General features: G+C 40.5%; 1 protein-coding gene across 4 annotated transcripts in view; it reads left to right on the forward strand.

Annotated features, from left to right (window-relative positions):
* grik4 (glutamate receptor, ionotropic, kainate 4) overlaps window positions 1-23632 on the forward strand; it is a 351349-nt gene that overhangs the window by 151571 nt on the left and 176146 nt on the right. Inside the window, exon 1 of one of the 4 annotated variants that reach the window (XM_026191924.1) lies at window positions 8128-8603. The exons of the other annotated variants lie outside the window; for them this stretch is intronic. The gene's annotated coding sequence lies outside the window, so the exon portion shown is untranslated. Of the gene's footprint in view, window positions 1-8127; window positions 8604-23632 lie in introns of those variants that run through there. 4 annotated transcript variants of the gene reach the window in all.

Below are 23632 nucleotides of genomic sequence, written 5' to 3' on the forward strand. Positions count from 1 at the left end.
AATGTGGAGTTGGTATTGTGCCCGCCTGAGAATATTTATTAATTTGCTATACATAAAGCTGTTTATAGTGCCTTTTTGTCCTTGTGCACACGACCTAGTGATTTGGGCCTATTGTAGCACTTGATCTCTAAAAGACATTGATCTGTAGCTGAATGAAAAGCAGCCCTTCCAGCCACTTGTGCTGCTTTAGTATTTGAATCAAAAACTTTGCTTTCACATAGATTTTATTGATGTGCACAGGCCTCCTGAATAATTTCAGAGCTGGTTGGGTTTAGGACAGAGTCTGAGCTGCTGCTGAAACACTGTTTGCAGTTTCTGATGTTCACCTCCATTATCCACCACCCTCCAGGTACAAGCCATTTCTCTCACCGGCTGTGCACTGCCACAGAGGCAGGTTGAATCTGTGATTGTTTTCCAGCCAGGCTTCTATGATGGATGACTAGCATGGCTGCTTAATATGATACCTACACACCATAGATGCAGTACATCCAAGAACTGTGTGCAGATGCACTCTGTTTATTGCTTGGGTTGGTTTCCATCTTTCATTAATCTCAGTGATGGGTGGTGTGCTGCGTGGGTTCAATTTAATGGTGGGAATTAAACCTGACTATTATGGCAAGATCCATGTAACATATGGTGTATTGTGAGAAAACATGTCTAAATTCTGAATGTCAGCCATTAAGAGACATTACGCTGAACTGGCTGCAGCAGCCACTGTATAGCCACTATATTCATTGCAGGTGCTGCGCTCCATTGCCAGCACATGAACTCTACGAGTTAAGGTTTGCCTTTCATTGGTGGAAAAGTTCTCTAAATGGATCAGTTGAACTAATAAGAAGCTGGCATACATGTTGCGATGATTTTTGTTCTTTTTACAATTATAGATTTACACAAGTTTCTAAACAACTGCAGATTCCAAGATTATGATTTCAGTCAATTATATGTAAGCATAAGTGATTTGGACGTGTCACCACTTTGCCGAGGTCTGGAAGAAGACTTAAACTGCCATCCTTAGATGAGAGGAAAGCAGTTAGGATGTTTAGGAACAACCCAGGAACCACCGAGGCTCGAGCCCACTATGAACTAGAAGGATGTATGGTGCACAATTATTCCACCGTGGAAAAAGAACAGTTTGAAGAAATCAAAAACCCACAATTACCACGACATTCATGACCCTGATGAGTGTACACAAACCTCTGATCACACCTTTGAATCCAAAAGCTGAACTTTTGCTAGTAACTCTCCACTAGCATGTTCTAAATTGCAACTTGAATTCTCAGGAGACGTTAGTGTGGCAGTGTCTTATAAGAAGAAACAGGCAATCTGCCACTGACTCGTGTCATTGCAGTTTTAGCTACAGCTACAGAGCAATTAGTTGTAGGTGCAAGTGCCAAGACAAACAGGCTTTAGTTAATTACTTAAGATATTTGACCCCCCACTGGCATCTCGGTTTAAACCCTTTTAATTAATTAACGGACAACAAAGTCTATATTCAAAATCCTTCTGTTTTATAAGCACTCCTACACTGGTGGTGACTGCCAGCCATGTCTGGTTTCATACAAGAGTTATCAAACGAATTGTATGCATTTTTTCATCTCTATGCTCATTTACATATATCAAATACTAATACTGCAAAACAAGCTAAATGGTAAATATGTAGCAAAAGTGAGCAGTGTTTTAGCCAGCCCTTGCTGGAGTGCAAACAGGGTTCCCTGTCAGCCATCATTAATGGGTGTAATTTTGATGTCGCATGTCACAGGAAAGTGCCAGAGTAAGAGCACTGGGTGTTTTGTGTCTGTGTCTTTACTTAGCAAAGAAAACAACCCAACAACTCGTTATGCCTATAACGGTGGCATTAGAAGGAGGTCTGGGTTGTACATCATTAGAGGAAGAGCAGAGGCGGCCTTGGGGCCTTTCAGGACAGGCAGGGAGCGAGAGATTGACAGAGAAGAAGAGACAGATTGACTGCTTAGTCATAATGGGGATGAAAGCGTACTGCAGCAGTTTAACTACACAAACACAGGCACAAGACAATAACACACATATATGCATGGTGCATGTAGACTGTATTTGAGACTCCTGTCTGCGAATATAATTACATACTGATGGCATCAATGGACACGTTTCAATTTGCCTCCATCTTCAATTCATGTAGTGAATGAGTTGCTTTTAATTTAGCAATAGCTGTGCAGGAGTGACAGATCAGGACATATTTAATTATTTATATGGTTAATCTGAATTGTGAATTTAGTTTTTTGATCTGTTATTCAGAGGAATTGCACATACATGCTATTAAATACTTAAATAACAATGCTCTCCAAGCTTTTCCACTCTGCATGAACTAAAAAAAAAAAAAAGCATGATTAGTTGTGATACAGTTAGGACAAGCTGCAAACAGAAGACATCACGGAAGACAAAACAGATGACAGAATTGACTAATATCCCAAAGAAATAATGAAACAGCCAGAGGCGCAGATCACAAATTCAGGCCACAACTTTCATTAAGAAAAAAAGATGTGTGAAAATTGGATTCAGAGATTTGTGAAATGGGCAATTATCTTTAAGTGTAAGTGATGGGTTTGTTTCCAGGCAACCATATGTACAGTCTACTCTCATTGGCCACTTTGACTCTCTTTAGACTTGAGAACAGCCTCAATTCTTCACGTCGCAGATTCAACAAGGTGCATCTCGCAGTAGCTGCAGATTTTTTGTCAGAGCATCCATGATGTGGGATCCATGATCCCATTCTACATCCCGAAGGTGCTCTTGGATTGAGATCTGGTGACTGTGGAGGCCCTTTGAGGCCCCCATTGTCATGTTCAAGAAATCAGTTTGAGATGATTTGAGCTTTGTGACATGTCGTGCTATTGTCAGCAACAATACTCAGGTAGGCTGTGGCATTGAAGCGATGCTCAGTTGGTATTAAGGGTCACAAAGGGTACCAAAAAAAATACCCCCTACACCAGCGGTCCCTATCCTTTTTTGCACCACGGACCGGTTTATGTCCAACAATATTTTCATGGACCAGCCTTTAAGGTGTTGCAGATAAATACAACAAAATAAAACCAGTACCGGTACCAAAATAAAGAAGATTTATTCATAACACACGGGAAAAGACCCAGAGAAACCGAGTAAATGATAAAAAATAATGATAAAAACCCTGAAAACCATATATATCACACCCGAGCCTTAACTCTCGCAGCCCGGTACCGCGGGAGTTGGGGACCACTGCCCTACACCATCACACCACTGCCAGCTTGAACTGATGGTAGGATGGATCCATACTTTCATGCTGTTAATTCAAAATTCTTTGAGATAACAACTCCAACATTTGCCTCTGGATTGACCGTAAGTACTCTGAGTATTTGTTGTAATCTGAATATTATACCACATCAAGGTCAGGTTCAGTCAGCCTTCTTAAAATGTCATCACATCAAAAGTATAGTGAGATTAAGAAGACAAAAGCTGTTCCTGAAGGCAAAATTCAAAATAAAGTAATAAAGTACATCGTGTGCCTTATAATTCTCACTCTTTTATAAATAAACAGTATAAATTAAAGAGCTGTACAGCAGTTGTTGCTATGTTTCACTATGCTTCTGTCACATACACTATAGACACATGACTTTACCAACTAAAAGCAAAGCAAGATAACAGGAACAAAGTGTTCTTCTTTAGTGCTTAAATGTAAGAAGTCAAACCTGCAACAGTGGGTAGCCGCAGCCATTGACTACTCATTATTACACCTACAGCATGTTGCTTCTCCACACATTCGCTCTTCATGTTTCATGTCTTCTGTGAATTTATTCCCATTAGGGGACCATGTGCACCACACTATGCTCTAAAACTAAACAGGGACATAAAATACCTATGCAGTAAACAATATTTGCAGTTTGACCCTTACAGCTGTTTAACCATTACTGACAGGCTGTTAGGATTTGGGGGGACATTGATTTTGAAGTCAAGTTTGCTTCCCTCCAATTTATTTTGCCAACTGGGAGCCATAGTTACCTCAGTGTGCCAAGGAACAGATTTTCAGGCTACACTGCATATGACTTGTGTTTCTGCTTCTCTTTCCGCCTCCCTTTGTGTTGCCCTTGGTGTTGCAGCGTTGTACAGTATGATTGAGAGTGTATATCCCCCTAGAGTATTCTGGGGCTCTAAGTCATTTAATACAGACTATGAGGGGCATCATACACAATACACACAAAGATCAGGGTCAAATATACACATTTTGACCTTTTTGTGTACACACAGACAGCATGCACACTCCTCCAACTTTAGGTAAGAGAGAGATTGCAGTATTGCAGCACGTTGGGAGTAGAAGATACTTGAGAAGAGATCAGTTGAGCGTTTGGTCCACATCCATTTATCTGTGATTCCGCCCCTGCCCTTTTCCTCTCCTTCTCTCTTACTTTCATTTCTCCTCTTATGCTTCATGAAATACCACTGATTTCTACCTCTTCAAAGGCCACTTGTGAGGTACGCCTGCCCATGCAGTTCCACTGGGCACCTCCACGAAATTCAAAGAACCAATCAGAGACAATTGTAGATTTCATAATAAGAACTTATTGTGGCTGATTGTGGATTGTACTCTTTTGTTTTATTGAAAACTTGAATGCAGATGATGCAGTTAAGTTTCATTTAATAGAGACCGATCAGTTTTAAATGTGGAAACATTGGCATTATGGGATGTTAGAAGAATGAACTAAAAGTCGATGTAATTTCGTAAGTGTAGTAAAAAAGAAGAAGAAAAAAAAAGTTTCTTAGTGGAAAACATGTTTTTTTGTGTTTTGGGGGGGACTTGGCAGGGAAGTTGTTCAAAGCATCTTGAAAACTTAACACAGCTAGTTCTGTCTCCCCATTTAATCCCAGACCGACTGTGTTGATCCTGTAATGTCAGGATCAGGACCCATGCAGGAATCTTACTGCTTCTTCATAGATTTGCGTTAGTGCAGCGCAGAGTCTGTGGTCAACTTTGCACACCATTGTTTCTATGGTGAAGCTGTACGCTGTCGCCAAGGGGCAAGGTCACATATAGTCACTCTAATAGCTACTCTTGCTTGTTTTGTTGTTGGTCTATCGGTCAGCAATGGGGAAGAGCTGGAATGAAACGCTGTTAATAACAATAGAAAGTGTCCACTTCAGCCACTGTCTGTGCTTTTTAACCTTTGATACTTTTTCGTGCTTCTACAGCATAGATGTCAAACTCTGGCCCGCGGGCCAAATTTGGGCTGCAGCCTAATTACATTTGGCCCACAAAGCCGTACCAAATTACTATTAGAGCTGGCCTACTGGTATAATACAGCTAATATACATATTGTTTAGTATTAAGCTTTGCTTGTTCCATATTCATATTTTCAGCAAAACTTGTTTGAGTCCATAAGAAAAGATTCATTCTTATATCTGGAGGAAGAATTTTTTTCAATAAATATTAATGTTAGCCCGCGACTTTGTTCCAGTTTTGAATTTTGGCCCACTGTGTATTTGAGTTTGACACTGACTCAAACGCAGTAGTAAAATAAGCGTTATTTTGTCGACAAGAACGGCTTTTACACATTTTCTTTTCAAAATTTAGTAAGCTTCTGTATGTATAAATATATATATACATAGATAAATATGAGCATGGCACGCATAGCTCACCAGAGAAAAATCAGCAAATGCTTTCTTACCAGATATGGATCATGTAATGAAATAATGAATCCTCAAAAGCATAGAGCTCAACAGTGGTGGCTTTAAAGCAAGAGCATTTGTGGAGTCTGCATATCCTCGATGTCTCTGCATAGGTCTACTCCAGAGGATTGTAACTGTAAATTAGCAGTAGGTGTCGATATATACAAATGTATGGTTCTCTGTATTCCTGCCATGGATTGGTGATACCCGGGCGCTTGTCCTCTAACAGCTGGGTTAGCACCCAGCCCCCACGACTTTAAGTTAAGCAGTTAAGGAAATGAATTGATGGATCAATACAAAAGACTGAATCAACTATTCAAAATGCCACATGTTTTACATACTCTAATAGCCCCAGTATAGTCTGGATGTGTTATTAGACCAAGAACTTCACAAAAAATGAACATTAATATCAAGTTAGTGTAGTTAACATCTACTTGAAGCAATATTCTGTTCTTCCTTTAAATAGTTGAAATTAAAAGCTCCTTTGCATTAATTTGGATGTGAAGCTCTCACAAAAGCTAATTTCCTACTCAAAAAAGATCTCATGAAATGATCGTGACAAAATTATTGATAACCCTTAGAAGTGGTGAAATTTCAAGTAGACTAAAGACTGTTGTGTTTAATTATTTTCTTCAATCTTAGAATTGTATTCAGCCCATTTAAATGGATGCTCATTGTACTGTGTATACCCTAGACTAAATATAAAAACAAAATAAAGAACAGTGAGGAGATGAGGAAAAATATGTTTACCAAGCCTCTCCATGCTCATATTCTTAGGAAGTTTCAGTACAATGGGACCTTAGCCAAGCTCCCTAAAGTTTGACACAAAAGAAGAACTGTCCCTGGATGGAATTCATTTAATATATATAGTTTACGGTATTTTAAAGCAGATAGGGACTGGCCTTCCTGAATGAAAGTGGCTCCATGTGGCCGTGGAAGAGCTTCATATTTAAAACTAAAAAAATCAAAATTCAGACTAGGGTGAAATAAATGTTAACGAGTACGTACCACATTGACTAAGCAAAATTATGTAGCCAAGTCACTGAAACCAACCACAAGTGTGCGTTCTTTCAAAGAAAGTCTTTAAAAGAGAATCATCCTATGAAAATTTTTTTGTGAGAGCTTGAGCAGGCTAAGTTGTTATATGGTGTTTTGTGCTGTATCTGGCACATGGATGACTTAGATCTGTGTAAGGCAAAATAGAAGCAAAAGATTATTAAGAGATCGTGTCATGTCAGAGACCTCTGTCTTAATTGCAGGATATCCAAAGGTTAATCACCAAACAGACATGACATATGCAGACACATACAAGCACCGGGGACTGGAGGAGAAAAAAACATTGAGTCCTGATTTGAAAAAATTGAAAATCTATAGAAAGAGATGAATCTTTGATTCCTCAGCAGTTTGCTCAGGAATCATGAGCCAAAATACCTGAGAAGTATAAACGTTTCATTAAGATCTCCAACAAGCTTTGTCCCATTTTCAACAGACAACAAAACACGTTAAATGAAAAAAATACGCTGGTCTGTTCATATCAAATGGAGAATAATTGATTTTCTGATACTCAGTTTGAAATACTTAATTTATTTATTTTAATTTATTTTTAAGTAGAAGAGTTCCAGTAACTTCGGCCATATTAACTGATAAGTCACTGAGTCATTAACTCTTTCTGAAATCTAACTGATCCAGTGAAGATAGAGGCGTTATTCAAAAGAGCCATAACATTATCCATCACAAGCTGTTACTGTAGGTCAGGAACTAAGAGCAGCACAGCTTCTCCAATGTATCTTCTCTACACTTTGCAAGGAAAGGCAACAAGAAGTCTGTGAGATGTTAATACCAATAAAATTAATTGATTTTATTTTAAATGCACACACTAAAGGCATTCAATTGTTGTTTTTTGTTGCTTTCTTTTTCTTTCTTTTTGCTTAAAGCACATTAACAGAGTTTACACTATGTTAATTCTCGGTGAACCAAAAGCTCAGGCTCTTACTACAAAGGCTTTTCACATTATGGCAGTTACTTTACCAACAATGTTTAATTGAAGATTTTATGTTGAGTAGCTTTATTTACAGCAATACATTTCCCCTCGTTAACACAGGTATTAATTCGCACTTTGTTTTAATTCAATTCAATTCAATTTTATTTATATAACGCCAAATCACAACAAAAGTCGCCTCAAGGCGCTTCCTCCCATTAGTCACTCTCATTTGCTCCTTGGTCTGCTAGCACTAAGCAAACAAAGCAAAATGGGCACATGACCTTTTCTTGTCATTTCTGCTCTAGACAAGACATTATAGACTGCAGCTGTCTTTGGTTGGCTGTCCTTACAGACTCTATAGCACGTCCGGCGCCGCTCCGAGCTGGCAGCCAGTATCAGCAGCTCTGACCTGACAGTCCTTTTTTCTCTTTAATATATGTTTCTTTGTTGTTTTTGTGTTTATTGTTTTTCTATTGTGGACTGCTGTCCCCCACAATGGAGCTCAGAATTCTATGGACAATCGTGTTCTTTATTACATTTTTTACGGCGTAAAAAACATCTTTGTCCGGAGAGCGCGTGGAGGTCCGACCTCCCATTGTTTACAGCAGGGAACAGCTGTTAGCCCTAGGAGCCTCCACTGCCCTGCCTAGCGCCAAGCAAGCTGACATCCCCCGCGAGGTGAGGAGGAAAAGACGCGGTACTTGGGCCGGGATCGGGTGTCGCAGTAAAGTTAGGAGGTACCGGCCAGCGATTCCATCTATTATTATGGAGAATGTGAGATCTCTCCCCAATAAAGTAGAAGAACTGGCGGCTCTTACCCGACATCAGAGGCGCTACAGGGAGTGCAGCCTGATGTGCTTCACAGAGTCGTGGCTAACTGCGCTAACTCCGGACTCACACGTAAACATGGATGGTTTTCATCTGATCTGGGCCAACAGAACAACGGAGAGTGGTAAGAAGAGAGGAGGAGGTCTGGCTGTGTTTGTGAACGATAGATGGTGTAACTCTGGGCATTTATCTATCAAAGAGACGCTATGCTGTAAGGACATTGAGCTGCTAGCGGTTAGCATGAGACCGTACTATCTACCGCCAGAGTTTACACACGTGATTATGATAGCTGTGTATGTCCCGCCCTCTGCTAACGCTGCAGCAGCCCTTGAGGTCCTGCACACTGTAACAAGCAGACTCCAAACACAGCGCCCTCAGACCCTTTTTGTTATGTGAAGGCTGTGTGCACGCAGGGGTGGTGATATGAAGGACCCAAAATGCAGACTCACAGAAATCAAAGGTGAACTTAAATATAGCTTTAATGCTGAACTCCAAAAAGTAACAAAACTGAGACTCCAAGGTAAACTTTACACAGACAGAACACACAGCCAAATAAGGGTAGATCGCGACAATGACAAACTGCAACAAAGGGCTTAAATACATAGAGGGAGCAATCAGGGAATGGACAACAGGAGGGAAACACAGCTGGGGCAAATCAGAACTGACGAGACAAGGAAGCATAACCTGAACACACTGAGATAAGACAGAGACCTTCAAAGTAAAACAGGAAACACATAACACAGACTGAACAAAGACAGACTCACATGCAGGCACTACAACAGAGGGAACAGAGACGTGGGACCAGGGCAGACACTGACTGGACACGGGGATATAGCGGACAGGGGAGACAGCAACTAAGGATTACACAGAGACAAACCATAAGACATGACTCTAACAAAAACCCAAAGACTAGAAATTATAAATAAGATAATAAACTCAAAAACCCTGGGTCAATGACCCAGGCATCCTAACACTTTTCCTGATCTCTGAGGACTTTAATCACATCTCCCTGTCCTCCACTCTCCCCACCTTCACCCAGTACGTCACCTGCTACACCAGAGACAATAAAACATTGGACTTATTGTATGCCAACACCAAGGAGGCATACAGCTCATCACCTCTCCCTCCCCCTGGGGGGCTCAGATCAGAATCTGGTTCATCTCCAGCCTGCGTATAAACCTCTGGTACACAGAGAACCAGTAGTGAAACGCACAGTAAGGAAATGGTCAGCAGAGAGTGAAGAGGCCCTGAGGGACTGTTTCCGTTCTACTGTGTGGGACAACCTCTGCAGCCCCCTGGAGGATGACCTCAACAGCATCACAGACTGCATTACGGATTACATGAACTTCTGTGTAGACAACACCGTACCCATCAAAAAGGTACGGTGTTTTTCTAACAACAAGTCATGGATAAATCCTGAAATTAAGGCTCTCCTCAAGGAGAAGAAGAGCCTTTAGATCTGGAAACAAACAGGAGCTGAGAGTTGGCCAGAAGAAGCTGAAGTGGAAGATAAGGCAAGGAAAGGAAAACTACAGAAGAAAGAGGAAGAACAGCTACAACAGGGCAACTTCAGAGGGGTTTGGAACAGCCTGAAGACAATCTCAAGACAACCCCCCCCCCCGGCTGCAGGAGACTTGGGGTGGGTGGATGACCCCAAATAAATATTTATAATAATAATAATAGGTTTGATCAACCACCCACCCCTCCCACAGCATTGTCCCCCCTGCTGCAATCTCCTTCATCTTCAGGGACTGCCTGTCCTTCATCTCAGAACTTCACACCTCTCAGCTTCACACCTCCTAGCTCCCAGTCATTAAGCCCACCCCCGGCTTCTGTGGACTCCAACATACACCCCCCTCCCCCAAACTCCACTCTTTCTATCTCAGCACTTCAAGTGAGGAACGAGCTTCGCAAGATCAAGGTGCAGAAGGCTGCAGGTCCAGATGGCGTCAGCTCCAGGCTCCTGAGGTGCTGCACAGATTAACTGTGTGGCATCCTAGGATATCTATTCAACCTGAGCCTGTCACTGGAGAAAGTACCACAGCTGTGGAAGACCTCCTGTGTGGTACTGGGAACAAAGACCTCACATCCCAAGGACCTCAGCAGCTACAGGGTGGTAGCCCTGACATCGCATCTGATGAAGACCCTCGAGAGGTTGGTTCTAAACCATCTGCGCCCCCTGGTGAGGTCTTCATTGGATCCGCTACAGTTTGCTTACCAGCCTGGCATTGGGGTGGAGCACCCCATCATCTACCTCCTGCACCGAGCTCTGACTCACCTGGAGAAGCCTGGAAGCACTGTGAGGATCATGTTCTTTGATTTCTCCAGTGCTTTTAACACCATCCAGCCATGACTTCTGAGAGATAAGCTGGAGCTATCGGGAGTGGACCACCACATGTCCCAGTGGATACTGGACTACCTCACAGAACGTCCACAGTATGTGAGTACACAGGGCTGTGTCTCGGATACACTGGTCTGCAGTACGGGGGCCCCACAGGGACCTGTGCTGGCACCGTTCCTCTTCACCCGCTACACTGCAGACTTCTCCATCAACTCCCCACGCTGCCACCTACAGAAGTTCTCTGATGACTCTGCCATAGTCGGCCTCATCACAGGTGAGGACGACTCAGAGACCAAGGAGTTGGTGGTGGACTTCCGGAGACACAGACCCACCACACTGACACTGGTGAACATCCAGGGAGTGGACATTGAGATAGTGGACTCTTATAGGTACCTGGGTCTTCACCTGAATAATAAACTGGACTGGAGCCACAATACTGACGCCCTTTACCGGAAGGGCCAGAGCAGACTCTACCTGCTGAGGCGGCTGAGGTCATTTGGAGTACAGGGAGCGCTTTTAAAGACCTTCTATGACTCTGTGGTGTCATCCGTCATTTTTTTACAGTGTTGTATTTTGGATCAACACTTTATCGGCAGCTGAGAGGAAGAGGTTGGATAAACTCATTAGGAAGGCCAGCTCTGTTCTGGGATGTACCCTGGACCAAGTGCAGGTGGTGGGAGAGATGGCCAAAATAACATCTCTGATGGACAGAGTCTCCCACCCCATGCATGTAAATGTTGCTGAACTGCAGAGCTCCTTCAGTGAGAGACTGCTGCATCCTCCATGCATGAAGGAGCGTTTCCGCAGGTCCTTCCTCCCTGCAGCTGTCAGACTGTACAATCAGGACTGCTCCCAACAAACATAGATGTTTACATCTGCGCTGTAACTGCAATAACCGATTCGCACTACAACCTGGTTTGCCTCTTATCTGTAGTTATTTTTATTTAATTTAATAACTGTACAGTACTCTGTTTATAGTAACCGTTGTCCTTAATGTAAATATGTAAGAAAAATTGTGTATGTTTCTGTTCTGTGTCCTGTGTACTGTTTGTTTGTATATGTGTCTTTCTGGCTGATGTTACAACCAAATTTCCCCTTGTGGGACAATTAAAGGATTATTCTATTCTATTCTAAAAGCATGGAGTCCCTCTTAGACAAGGTCAATAGGGTAATCATGGTATATATACTATAATGACAGGTGGCTGAGCCAGAAGCTTTAAAACATATGCTTAGACTGGAATAACAAATGAACTGGTCCTTCAGGATAAGGACGAGTTCAAAGACAATACTGGTAGGTTGAAAGCTTTGGTAATTTGTCTACTGACACTGGTAGTGTTTTACTAGCCTGAGGGCAGTTCTCATTTTGAAAATTCAGTTAGGGGAGGAGATTATTGAAACTGGGACTTTACAACCTGCAATTAGCACAAATATCTCACATCATCATTTAATTAAAATTACTGTCCTTTAGGGATGATTCCACTCTTCTGTCATCATAATATTGAGTCATTTAGTGCTAAGTCCCCTCCTAAATTCCAAAAAATGCCTGGAGATTTTTTTTCACACCGGCTATCAAAATGCTATTAAATATTGATGAATCGGGCAGACTTAAGATCATCTTTGACTAAGCCTCCTGCTCCCCCGTATTTTGAAGGTGGTTTTGTCACTTGAAGCCATCGACCTTGCTTTGCAACATAGCTCTCTGTCTAACTGTATATGTCTTCTTGCTCCCGTAAGCCTTTCGTTTCATTTTCAACCTGTTGTTACTGACACACAATGCTGTTTACTTGTACACTGTGAAATTACCCACATGTTGGAGTTCGCACTGAATGTGAACGAAATGTTTGTGAGCTTTTGTTTAACAGCTTGCGTAGTGCAGTCATAAGGTGTAAACGAGGTGCAATAAACCTGTTAGTAAGAGTATGTAGTTAATTACTGCACGTCTGAATGTGTAGATGTCAACTATGAATAATTATTGACACTGATATGTTCTCGGGAACGCAAAGGACTCCTTCTGTTTGTCTAGTCTGAACGATGCAAACGAGGTACCTTTGAGTGAATTGTGGAGTGTTCGGCTGGTTTTTATTTGACGCATGCTGAGTAAGACTTAAGTTTTTGCAGGATTTTGAGTAGCTTGAGTGATTTTTGGGATTGTTTAATATTGGGCTTAGCTACAGCATTCTTTTTTCAATCTTCTGGTAAACTGGAGGTGCTGCTGAGCTTCAGGATGGCAGGACTGATTCAGCTGCTGTAACAAAGATATCTAGTATAGTGACAGGCAGAACAATAGAAGCCTGTGCCTCAGATGAAGACACCGGGGTACTCATAGGCACATTGTTATATAAGGTGTATAAGCCCCGAGAAGAAAATGCAATGCAAAGCTATGCAGTGTTTTTCAAAGTCATGTGAGATTAAACCAGTATCAGTACACTTTCAATCTAGTATTTATTATGTGTGTTACACCCCTTTATTAAACTCTTAAACTTTGCTGCTACTGCTGTGCTCAGTGTTTTCCTTGTGGTCTTAGCCTATTTTCTTTCTCTCCTTTCTTTTTTTATATAAGGTTGCCCTTCTGGGAAAGAGAATCTCATTTCTGATACGTTTCCAAAACTACAAACTGCAGAACTGTATGGAAAAACTCACTAACCATATTTCAAGTACTCAATTTTTCTAACTAAACACTATATGTGTTTTCAAATGGACTTCTTAAAGAGTCAAGGCATCTTCTTTGACATGTTAGATTAGTGTATCGTCATCTTTGACTTGCTACCAGTATGGATGAGGCGATTCTACTTGTATTCCCACTGACAGGTAGGCCACTGAGATTTGATGTCACATTAAATGTGTGTTTACTGCTTGGAGAGGTTAGTGAGCTACATGCTGGTTGTGAACATCCAGTTCATTCTTGAACAGAGAGTCTCAGGTCATTTCAGAGAACTGAAGAGCGGAGCGGTGACTGATACTTATCATATACAAATACCTCCTCCTTCTCATCTTCTGAGTGCATTGTTTTCACTCGTGTCTACACGTTTCACGTGGACTGACATTCTCTTTGAACTCACTGCAAATATTCACCCGAGGAGCATGCGTACCACATGCATATTAATTTTCCGCAGCTTGTGACAGTCAAACAGTCTTGAACATCAGTCACACATCACTTATTCCCATCTACAAGTTGCTTTTGTGCCATTTCTGCGATTCCCATTGCAGCAGTACATGAATATATGCTAATATATGAGACTCATTATGCATCTGACGTGCCTTTGGTTTAAAGTGTCAGTTTTAATTGTCCATTTGCAACTGAATAACACAGCGTTTGATGTATGATTGACAGTTTTGATATGTGGATTGTGTAAACTGTTGTTCTGACAAGGCAAGTCAAACAGCTGTCAGACCAACCTGTTCCAGCAGTCGCTAAGCCTTCCTTGTACTTCCCAATTCACAAAGCGCAGACAGTCTGACTAGCTTAATGGTCAAACCGAGCCCACTGATTCCAGGATAGGAGTTCGCGATAGATGTAAAGAATATAATTATCAATGTTTTTAGATAGTGCCAGCTAGTCAGACAGTAAGCCATCACCTCTCCCCTACTCCTCAATATGTTTAAGTTGAGGCTTGTACTTGTAATTTTTTTAATTATAATTGATGGCAGTTGCTGATCCAGATGTCTGACTGTAATAAAACACAGCCACTAAATTAGTCTGTCTGGTGGTTCCATCATTTTTTTTTCTTTTAATTTTCATTTAACATAGCGAGGAGCATACGTGCACGCATGCTTTTTCACTCAACAGGGGGGAGCAGGAAACTCGGGGAGCTTTGAGAATTAGATTGAAGAAAATTTGGTGTATTGCTTTTAGAGTGTTTTCCTCCCCTGTATAAATACAAACCCTATTTGTCAAGTATGACACTGATGCTTAACAGCGTCTGTGCTGAAAGAATTCTGGTGTCCCCCTCCGATTTTAATAAAACAAGGATTTTACCAAAATCATTCAGGGTGTCTGTGTCTATGTGTGCAAATGGCTGTGTTTTTATTAAACAAGTGTGCACCAGCCAGTAGAGATAGGGATATTCAAAATTAGTCATGCTGTTTTTAAACATGATTCAAGTCGAACCAAAAACCTCCTTCAGTGGTTCATCTAGTATATTTTGTCTTCAAGCTGAAAGAATAAACATAAATTTATCCATTTCCCACATTTTCAATCTCTTTGTTGTTTGCATATTGTTGCCATTATTTATTGATGATACCTGTGGGGAAAAAAAAAAACATTCATTCTAAGGATGGATTTTTTTCTCTGCAAACTAATTAGGTGCTTTTAGCATTGTGCACTATTTAAGCTGTGTTAATTGAGTTTTTGTTACTAGGTGTACGGGAAAAAAAGTTGTAGAAACAAGCTTTGTTTATGAATAATGGGTTAGCGAGCATGCAACACAGAAAACACAGAGTGGAATGAATTGTGCTTTTTCAGTTCTTTAAAGGGAGAGATTTGTGTCACAGTCTGGCTGAGGCAGACTGTATGTGTTTGCAAGAGAGGACTCAAACGCAGACCAAAAACTGAACGTGACGTGGATTTAACAAAAAACAAGCCGTTTATTGAGGCTAGGAAACAAGGTACAAACAAAGGGCATAGGTGAAACTAAACAATAACCTAAACTCAGTGAACTAAAACTAAACATGAAAAAACCTTAAACATGGTGAACTGACATGGATACCTGAAGTTGTGACGTGGATGAGCAGACGACCTGACAAAGAATGACTGAAGACACACGGACTAAATACACACAGGAGGATAATGAGGGAAACGGAAACACATGGGGAAACAGCTGACACACATGAACATAACGACGTCACAAGAGGAGAGTAAAACTAAAAACATTGAACATAGGAACACAGGACCCCTTCAAAATAAAACAGGAAACATAATGAGACGCAGACATGACAACATGAACTTGACAACATGAGACTCACAGACATGAAACACATGAAGGGCAAGGGAGACTTCACAGGGGTTGAAAACACAAGGGGGAACTAATAAGCAAATGAACATAGGAAACCTAATGAGCTTAAACATACTATAAACATCAAAATGAACTAAAACTCAAAACACTGGGTCATAAGACCCAGGATCGTGACAATTTGCTTTTTTGTAGTATATATATATATATATATATATATATATATATATATATATATATATATATATATAGAGAGAGAGAGAGAGAGAGACAGAGACAGAGAAATTACAGTATACAGTCTTTATTATAGTGTATGTATCTGAAACCCTCTCACTTTTAGAGCCTTTAAAGTCCTGCTCAGAAAAGCTATGATTACACAGCGGTCCAGTTTCTCTGATTTCATCTCACATTCTTTGCCTGCGCTGGCTGTGAGCAAAGAAACAAAAGGAGAGCTACAATAGCCGACATTTTATACAATCCTATTCAGTATTCACGGGAGGCTTATGCCGAAAATGCAATGGGTACAACTCTATGCAATATGATTGTATGTCTGTCTACCTATTTATGCCAACTGACAGCTGAAGTAATCTGTGCCACTGTCCTCTTCATTCCTCTACAATCTGGTCTCTGCAGTGGGACTTGTACTCAATTCTGATCCTCAGGAAGAATTACTGTTATTCTTTCATGAGGTGAATACCAAATATGTTACTGTAAATAACTGAAATATTACCATTACTGCAGGTGACTGTAAAATATATTTAAAGTTTGTGTCATGGACCACTCTGAATCTTATAATGAGCATTTTAAGATTAAGGTGCAGGAAGCATAAAAAGAGCTACACTCACTCACTTTATTGGGTACACCTTGTATTGCATTGAAATCTGATGACTGTTTTTAGCACAGTGAACTCGTAATGTTCAAGAAACCAGTTTGAGGTGAATTGAGGTTTGTGACATGGTGTGTTATCCTGCTGAAAGCATCCATTAGAGTACTGGGTGCACTGGTCATGAAGGGATGCACATGGTCGGCAACAATACTCAGGTCAGCTGCACCATTTAAAGTATTCTTAACTGAAACTAAAGTAATATCTCCGGTTATAACGAGTGGATATTTGAGTTACTGTTACTTTTCTGTCAGCTCAAGTAGTTTGACCATTGTCTGCTGACCTCTGGCATCAACAAAGTATTTTCACTGACACATTTTCTATAGAGATGAGAGATGGGAGAAAATCCCAGTATATGAGCAGTTTCTAAAACTCTCAGAGCAGCTGGCACCAACAACTGTGCCACGTTCAGCCACTTAAATTGCTTTTCTTCCTCATTCTGATGTACAGTTTGAACTTCAGGATGTCATCTTGAGTATTTCTACAGTGGGGCAAAAAAGTATTTAGTCAGCCACCGATTGTGCAAGTTCCCCCACTTAAAATGATGACAGAGGTCAGTAATTTGCACCAGAGGTACACTTCAACTGTGAGAGACAGAATGTGAAAAAAAAATCCATGAATCCACATGGTAGGATTTGTAAAGAATTTATTCGTAAATCAGGGTGGAAAATAAGTATTTGGTCACCTCAAACAAGGAAAATCTCTGGCTCTCACAGACCTGTAACGTCTTCTGTAAGAAGCTTTTCTGTCCCCCACTCGTTACCTGTATGAATGGCACCTGTTTGAACTCATCATCTGTAGAAAAGACACCTGTCCACAGCCTCAAACAGTCAGACTCCAAACTCCGCCATGGTCAAGACCAAAGAGCTTTCGAAGGACACCAGGAAAAGTATTGTAGACCTGCACCAGACTGGGAAGAGTGAATCTACAATAGGCAAGCAGCTTGGTGTGAAAAAATCAACTGTGGGAGCAATCATCAGAAAATGGAAGACATACAAGACCACTGATAATCTCCCACGATCTGGGGCTCCACGCAAGATCTCATCCCGTGGGGTCAAAATGATCATGAGAACGGTGAGCAAAGATCCCAGAACCACACGGGGGGACCTGGTGAATGACCTGCAGAGAGCTGGGACCAAAGTAACAAAGGTCACCATCAGTAACACACTACAACGGCAGGGAATCAAATCCCGCAGTGCCAGACGTGTTCCGCTGCTGAAGCCAGTGCATGTCCAGGCCCGTCTGAAGTTTGCCAGAGAGCACATGGATGATACAGCAGAGGATTGGGAGAATGTCATGTGGTCAGATGAAACCAAAGTAGAACTTTTTGGTATAAAGTCAACTCGTCGTGTTTGGAGGAAGAAGAATACTGAGTTGCATCCCAAGAACACCATACCTACTGTGAAGCATGGGGGTGGAAACATCATGCTATGGGGCTGTTTTTCTGCCAAGGGGACAGGACGACTGATCCGTGTTAAGGACAGAATGAATGGGGCCATGTATCGTGAGATTTTGGGCCAAAACCTCCTTCCATCAGTGAGAACTTTGAAGATGAAACGAGGCTGGGTCTTCCAACATGACAATGATCCAAAACACACCGCCCGGGCAACAAAGGAGTGGCTCCGTAAGAAGCATTTGAAAGTCCTGGAGTGGCCTAGCCAGTCTCCAGACCTCAACCCCATAGAAAATCTGTGGCGGGAGTTGAAAGTCCGTGTTGCTCGGCGACAGCCCCAAAACATCGCTGCTCTCGAGAAGATCTGCATGGAGGAATGGGCCAAAATACCAGCTACTGTGTGTGCAAACCTGGTAAAGACCTATAGTAAACGTTTGACCTCTGTTATTGCCAACAAAGGTTATGTTACAAAGTATTGAGTTGTATTTTTGTTATTGACCAAATACTTATTTTCCACCCTGATTTACAAATAAATTCTTTACAAATCCTACCATGTGGATTCATGGATTTTTTCCCCACATTCTGTCTCTCACAGTTGAAGTGTACCTCTGTTGCAAATTACTGACCTCTGTCATCATTTTAGGTGGGGGAACTTGCACAATCGGTGGCTGACTAAATACTTTTTTGCCCCACTGTATATGCCTACATTGAATTTCTACCATCTGATTGGCTGATTAGATATTTATGTAACAAGCAGTTGAACAGGTGTACCTACGGTAACAAAGTTTCAGTTGATTATATATTGGTGTGAAAGGTACTGCTGTTCAAACCACTTATTGTGCTCAGTGACTTCATTAGGTTAATTCTCCTGTGTTTGGGCTTCAAGTATTTTGCTTTGTCTATTTTTTAAATTTTCTTATGTGAACAGCCTACAGTGTTGTAGATTTATGTCTTAACAGAATACCTTAACCTAAGAAACCTAAGGTAAGATAAAAAAAGCAAAAAAATAAATGAATAAGTAAAAGAAAAGAATGAAAAAGAAAATTTGACTTGAAGGTGGTGAGCAGTGTTGGTCAAGTTACTTGAAAATAGTAATTAGTTACTAATTATTTCTCCAAGAAAGTAATCCTGTTACTTTACTGATTACTTATTTTCAAAAGTAATAAATTACTTAGTTACTTTTAAAAAAATATGATACACAACCTGAACACATAATAAAGCAATAGACCTTTCAGCCCAATTCTATTTTTTCTGCATAATCCATCATATAAAATTGAAACACATGAAAAAGTCTCTTTTTAAAATTTGTTTTATTAGTTTTAGTCTTTAACTTTATGCATCAAGCAAAAATTAAATTATGTGCAACAGTGTCTGACTTGAAGACATTTGTTTAACCTTTAAACCTATTTTCTGCATATTCCAGCATATAAAATAATTTTTTGTGTTTACACTCCCTATTTCAAATAGATGCGATTAAATAACAGCAAAAAAGAAATAAAATCAAAGATTCAACAGCACTAAGTCCCGTCGCTCTTAAATCTATTTTCACCTGTTTAGCAGGAGTGGAGGTGGAGGTTTGCCTAATTTGAAGTTAAATTTTCACTGTAGAAACAAGTTTTCTTCCAATGGAGAGTGTACACCAGAAGATTTCTACAGATTCAAACTCAAAGTAATGTCAGTACTTCCAAGCTTAAAATGCTGCACGGTCATACTTTTTCCCGCCCTCTATTATTGATCTACACAAGCCTGTTGCTACCACGGCACAGACGTCGCATGCTTCTACGTCATTGTCATGACACACTATCATAAACAAATTCACGGTTTAGTAACGCAGCGTGCTTACGAGAACGTAACAGTAATCATTACTGTTACGTTCTCGTAAGCACGCTGAGTAATCTAATTACTCATTACTTGAAAAAAGGAATCGGATTACAGTAACGTGTTACTGCCCATTTTTGGTGGTGAGTAAACAGAAAAATGCTTGGAGCAGTGAGTGTATCAAGGAGCATTATATACCTGTGTCTCCTGAACCGCTTCAGCTCCTGTTCTTTTTACTGTATATTTTTCTTAATAGAATTATATTTTTTCAAAGTCATTTTATCCCAAGCACAACCTAAAGAGCCAGCATGCAATTTAGCCACTTTGGCTTCAGTACAGAAGCCCTGCGGTAGTAAAGATATATCAGTCTGTGTTTGTGTTTCTGAAAAGAGAAGCTGAACTGAAATTGATATCATAGGTTTGGGTGTGTTAAAAATGAGGGCAATCATTCAGCTCAGTTTTCATTTTACCCCTGTATCGAACGTATTGGAATTTGTGTTGAATGCTAAAATGAATGAGCTTATCTCACTGAAAAGCCATTAGTGTTACAGATTGCATTGACTTTCACTCTAAAGCCTGCCAAAGCTTTTGTCTCTACTCAGCGGTGATTTAGCCTGCGAAGGCTTCTGCAACATATCTAAGCTATCATTGACATTGATTGGCCATATTTAGTATCAAGGGACTCAGCATTGTGTTTTTAATTTAATGTCTCACTTCTGATATTCTCATATGCAGTCAAATAAATGGCACCCTGTTGGAAGAAGCAGTTAAGCTTTATATTGTTAACTAGCACAGTGCTGTTGTTTGTGTCGGGAATCTTGGTAGTTAAAAAAAATCTTTCACTTCCTGTTCAGTCTTCCCCGTTCTACACTGGGTTATCAGGTGTTAGCTGGATGAACGTATTTTACATTGTTGAAAACATGCTGCTGTAAAGTCAGTCTAATTGAACAATAAAGCGCCGTAATCCCCCTGTGTGCATAATGATATAAGCTGCAAGGAATATTCAGTACTCAATTAATTTTGGAATGGGCGTCATTCAGTGCTGTTTTTCTGTTTTTCTTCTCTGCTGAACACCTCAAGGGAAGACCTTCGACAGCTGTTATTTGCATAGTTTTCCTAGAAAAAGTCTGTGAAATGATCTTGATGTGTTGACAGTCCTATCCAGCTGTTCCTCTGGGCTCCTGAGCAATAACAGTAAGGTAGTGCGAGAACAGAGAGGGACGGTCTTATTGCCATCTTAGGCGGTGAGCTGCTTAAGGTTTATATTGGTAATATGAACACTACATGCAGATCCAGATAAACCTCATGTAATGACCAGTGCAGTTAATGGGGAATTATTCTTTTTTCCTTTTGCTTATATTGTTCACTAATCCATACATTTCCAGAAACATCTGCAAAATAATCATCTGTGTGTCTGCTCTGTTCCTAAAAGGACTTTGCTTCACTTTCCTTTACCTTTCTTTTCCTTCTAGTTAGTGAGTTCAGAAACAACATGTACAGTACAGTGAGGGCTTATTAAAGCCTGATTTGGCAGGTGGGGAATGCTAAGGTGTAGCAGCGCACCGTGGGGAGAAGAATTACTTCAATTAATTCACACAAAAACTTATTTTGTGAGTTTGTGTTCAGGCTGTGATCAGCTGACCTGTGATGCTGCTGCTGTGAGATGCTCAGAGTTTGAGCAGATGTTTCATAAGCTATGGGGCAGGTTTCCAACCCTAGACTGTATAAAGCAAGAGTAAGAGGTGAAATTCAGTGAGTGAATCTGATCTGTATATTTTTTGGTAAACTGATGTTATTACCCTGGTTGTAACCTAACATAAACCGTGAACATCACTGCGACCTTTACCACAGTACTGCATATTGACCAGCTTAACCTGCACTAAAGTGTACCAAACTGCCTAGTACAGTATTTTCATGGAACTTTTAAATCCACTGCATAATTAGTAAGCTTAAGTTTCTTTTGCATGACATTTCACAAAAAACCTAATTCAGCAGCACATCATGCACAGATTAAAGATCTAATTTAAAAAGTTGAAAGTGAATTAGGACATTACATGCTGGAGTCCTTGTCTTTGTCGATAATCTCTGATCGTTCCTCTCTGTTCTCTCTCTCTTACATCTTTATCTCTGAGATGGCATTCATTAACTTTTTTTTTCTCTCTCGGGAAATACAGCAAATGTACATTTAACTAGCAGACAAACTGTGTGACAAACTGTGCAGAAACAAGTTGTGTGTTTGGTGATACTTGTTGCGTTATTTTAAAAGCTGAATTTAAAATAACCTGCCATTTAAAGAAATGCCAAAGTACCACAACTGCAACTTCAGTTACATCTGCACCCTGAATGCGTCACGAGAATGAGAAAAGGAATGTGTTGAGGGCGTATGTAAACCTGCGATATTTTTATTGTTGCTGAGCAATGCTGTCCATGCTGTCACTGGAAGCCATGTCAGGTTGTAACACGTGAAAATATCACATAACACATATGTGAAAGTAATATTTATTAACCTGCCTGTCAGACTTGATGGCTCATCAATAGAACGTGTTGGAATGCTAATTCCAGTCAACTTTAACCCAATTACAGTACTGTAAAACAAATTAAAAAAACAAACACATTAAGAAAGTTTCATGCCATGGTAAGACTTGCATTGTGACTCATTTATTTATCTGGTTTTATACTCACATGCTACTTTTCTGGCCTTGGCTAAGAAATGGCATATTAACCAAAAACATGCTACACATAGCAGCAAACACTAAAATCTGCGAGAAAGTGTGTAGATTAAATGAAACAACTTTGAAATGAACCGATACTAAGATTTGCATGACACTGACTCAATCTTCAAATCTCCCTCTTTAAATGTTGTCCATCTCTGGTCCAGTTACCCAGCTGAGACACTCTAGATAAGCACGTCCTGTAGTCCAAAGAGTGTCTTCCTGCATCCAGAATAATCACACAGGTGCAAACGCAGGACTGTCAGCTTCCTCCCTTTGAAAATGATATTGTGGCTACATTTGCACCTCTACTGGCTTTGTGCCTGCATAAATATAGAGGACCTTACTCTTTCCAGTCCAGCTGCAATAGCCTTGCTGTCTGCCATCTTCATGCTGTCTGACATTTGGATGCTTTGCCCTCCACGCACCTAACTGGCTTACTCTGTTTGGTAGGATGAGCCGAAAGAAACTTTGCTTGTTTTTTGTTGAAAATAAAGTATTTTACGCAGCTGTAGTGTACTTTATAACAGAAAACAGTCACTGTGGTTGCAGTGACTTTGTCCCTGACCCCCATCCCCCCACCCTAGATCCCCCTTTAAAAAAAACAGAAAGTCTCTTTCTGATCTGGAACATAAAACACTGTCAAAGAGAAGACGCCATCCTCTATCGCTGCGTACCAGAACCACCCACTCCTTTAAGCTTCGTAAATGTCAGCTTGAATAACGTCAGACCTTGATGAAGAGTGAACATCTGAGAATCACTTTAAGAAGGTGTGATGAGGTAAAATAGGGTTAAAAATACCGTCAAACGCATTAATGGTTTACATTTGTGAATCATGTTGTGAATTAATTATGGCATCTGTTGATTTTCTAGTGTTTAGTCTGATAGAGCTGCATGCAGTTAGGTGAGGGAAAATATAAAGAAAATATAGGAAATGGTTGCATCTAGGGGACATTAACTGCACATGGGAAAAACAAATAAAATAGAATAAAATTAGTAGAAATTTAATACTAAAATTATTAAAAATGAAACTATTTCTTAGCTATTACCTACGATAA

The sequence above is a fragment of the Astatotilapia calliptera genome, chromosome 14 (assembly GCF_900246225.1).
Source record: "Astatotilapia calliptera chromosome 14, fAstCal1.2, whole genome shotgun sequence".
Taxonomy (NCBI): Eukaryota; Metazoa; Chordata; class Actinopteri; order Cichliformes; family Cichlidae; genus Astatotilapia; species Astatotilapia calliptera.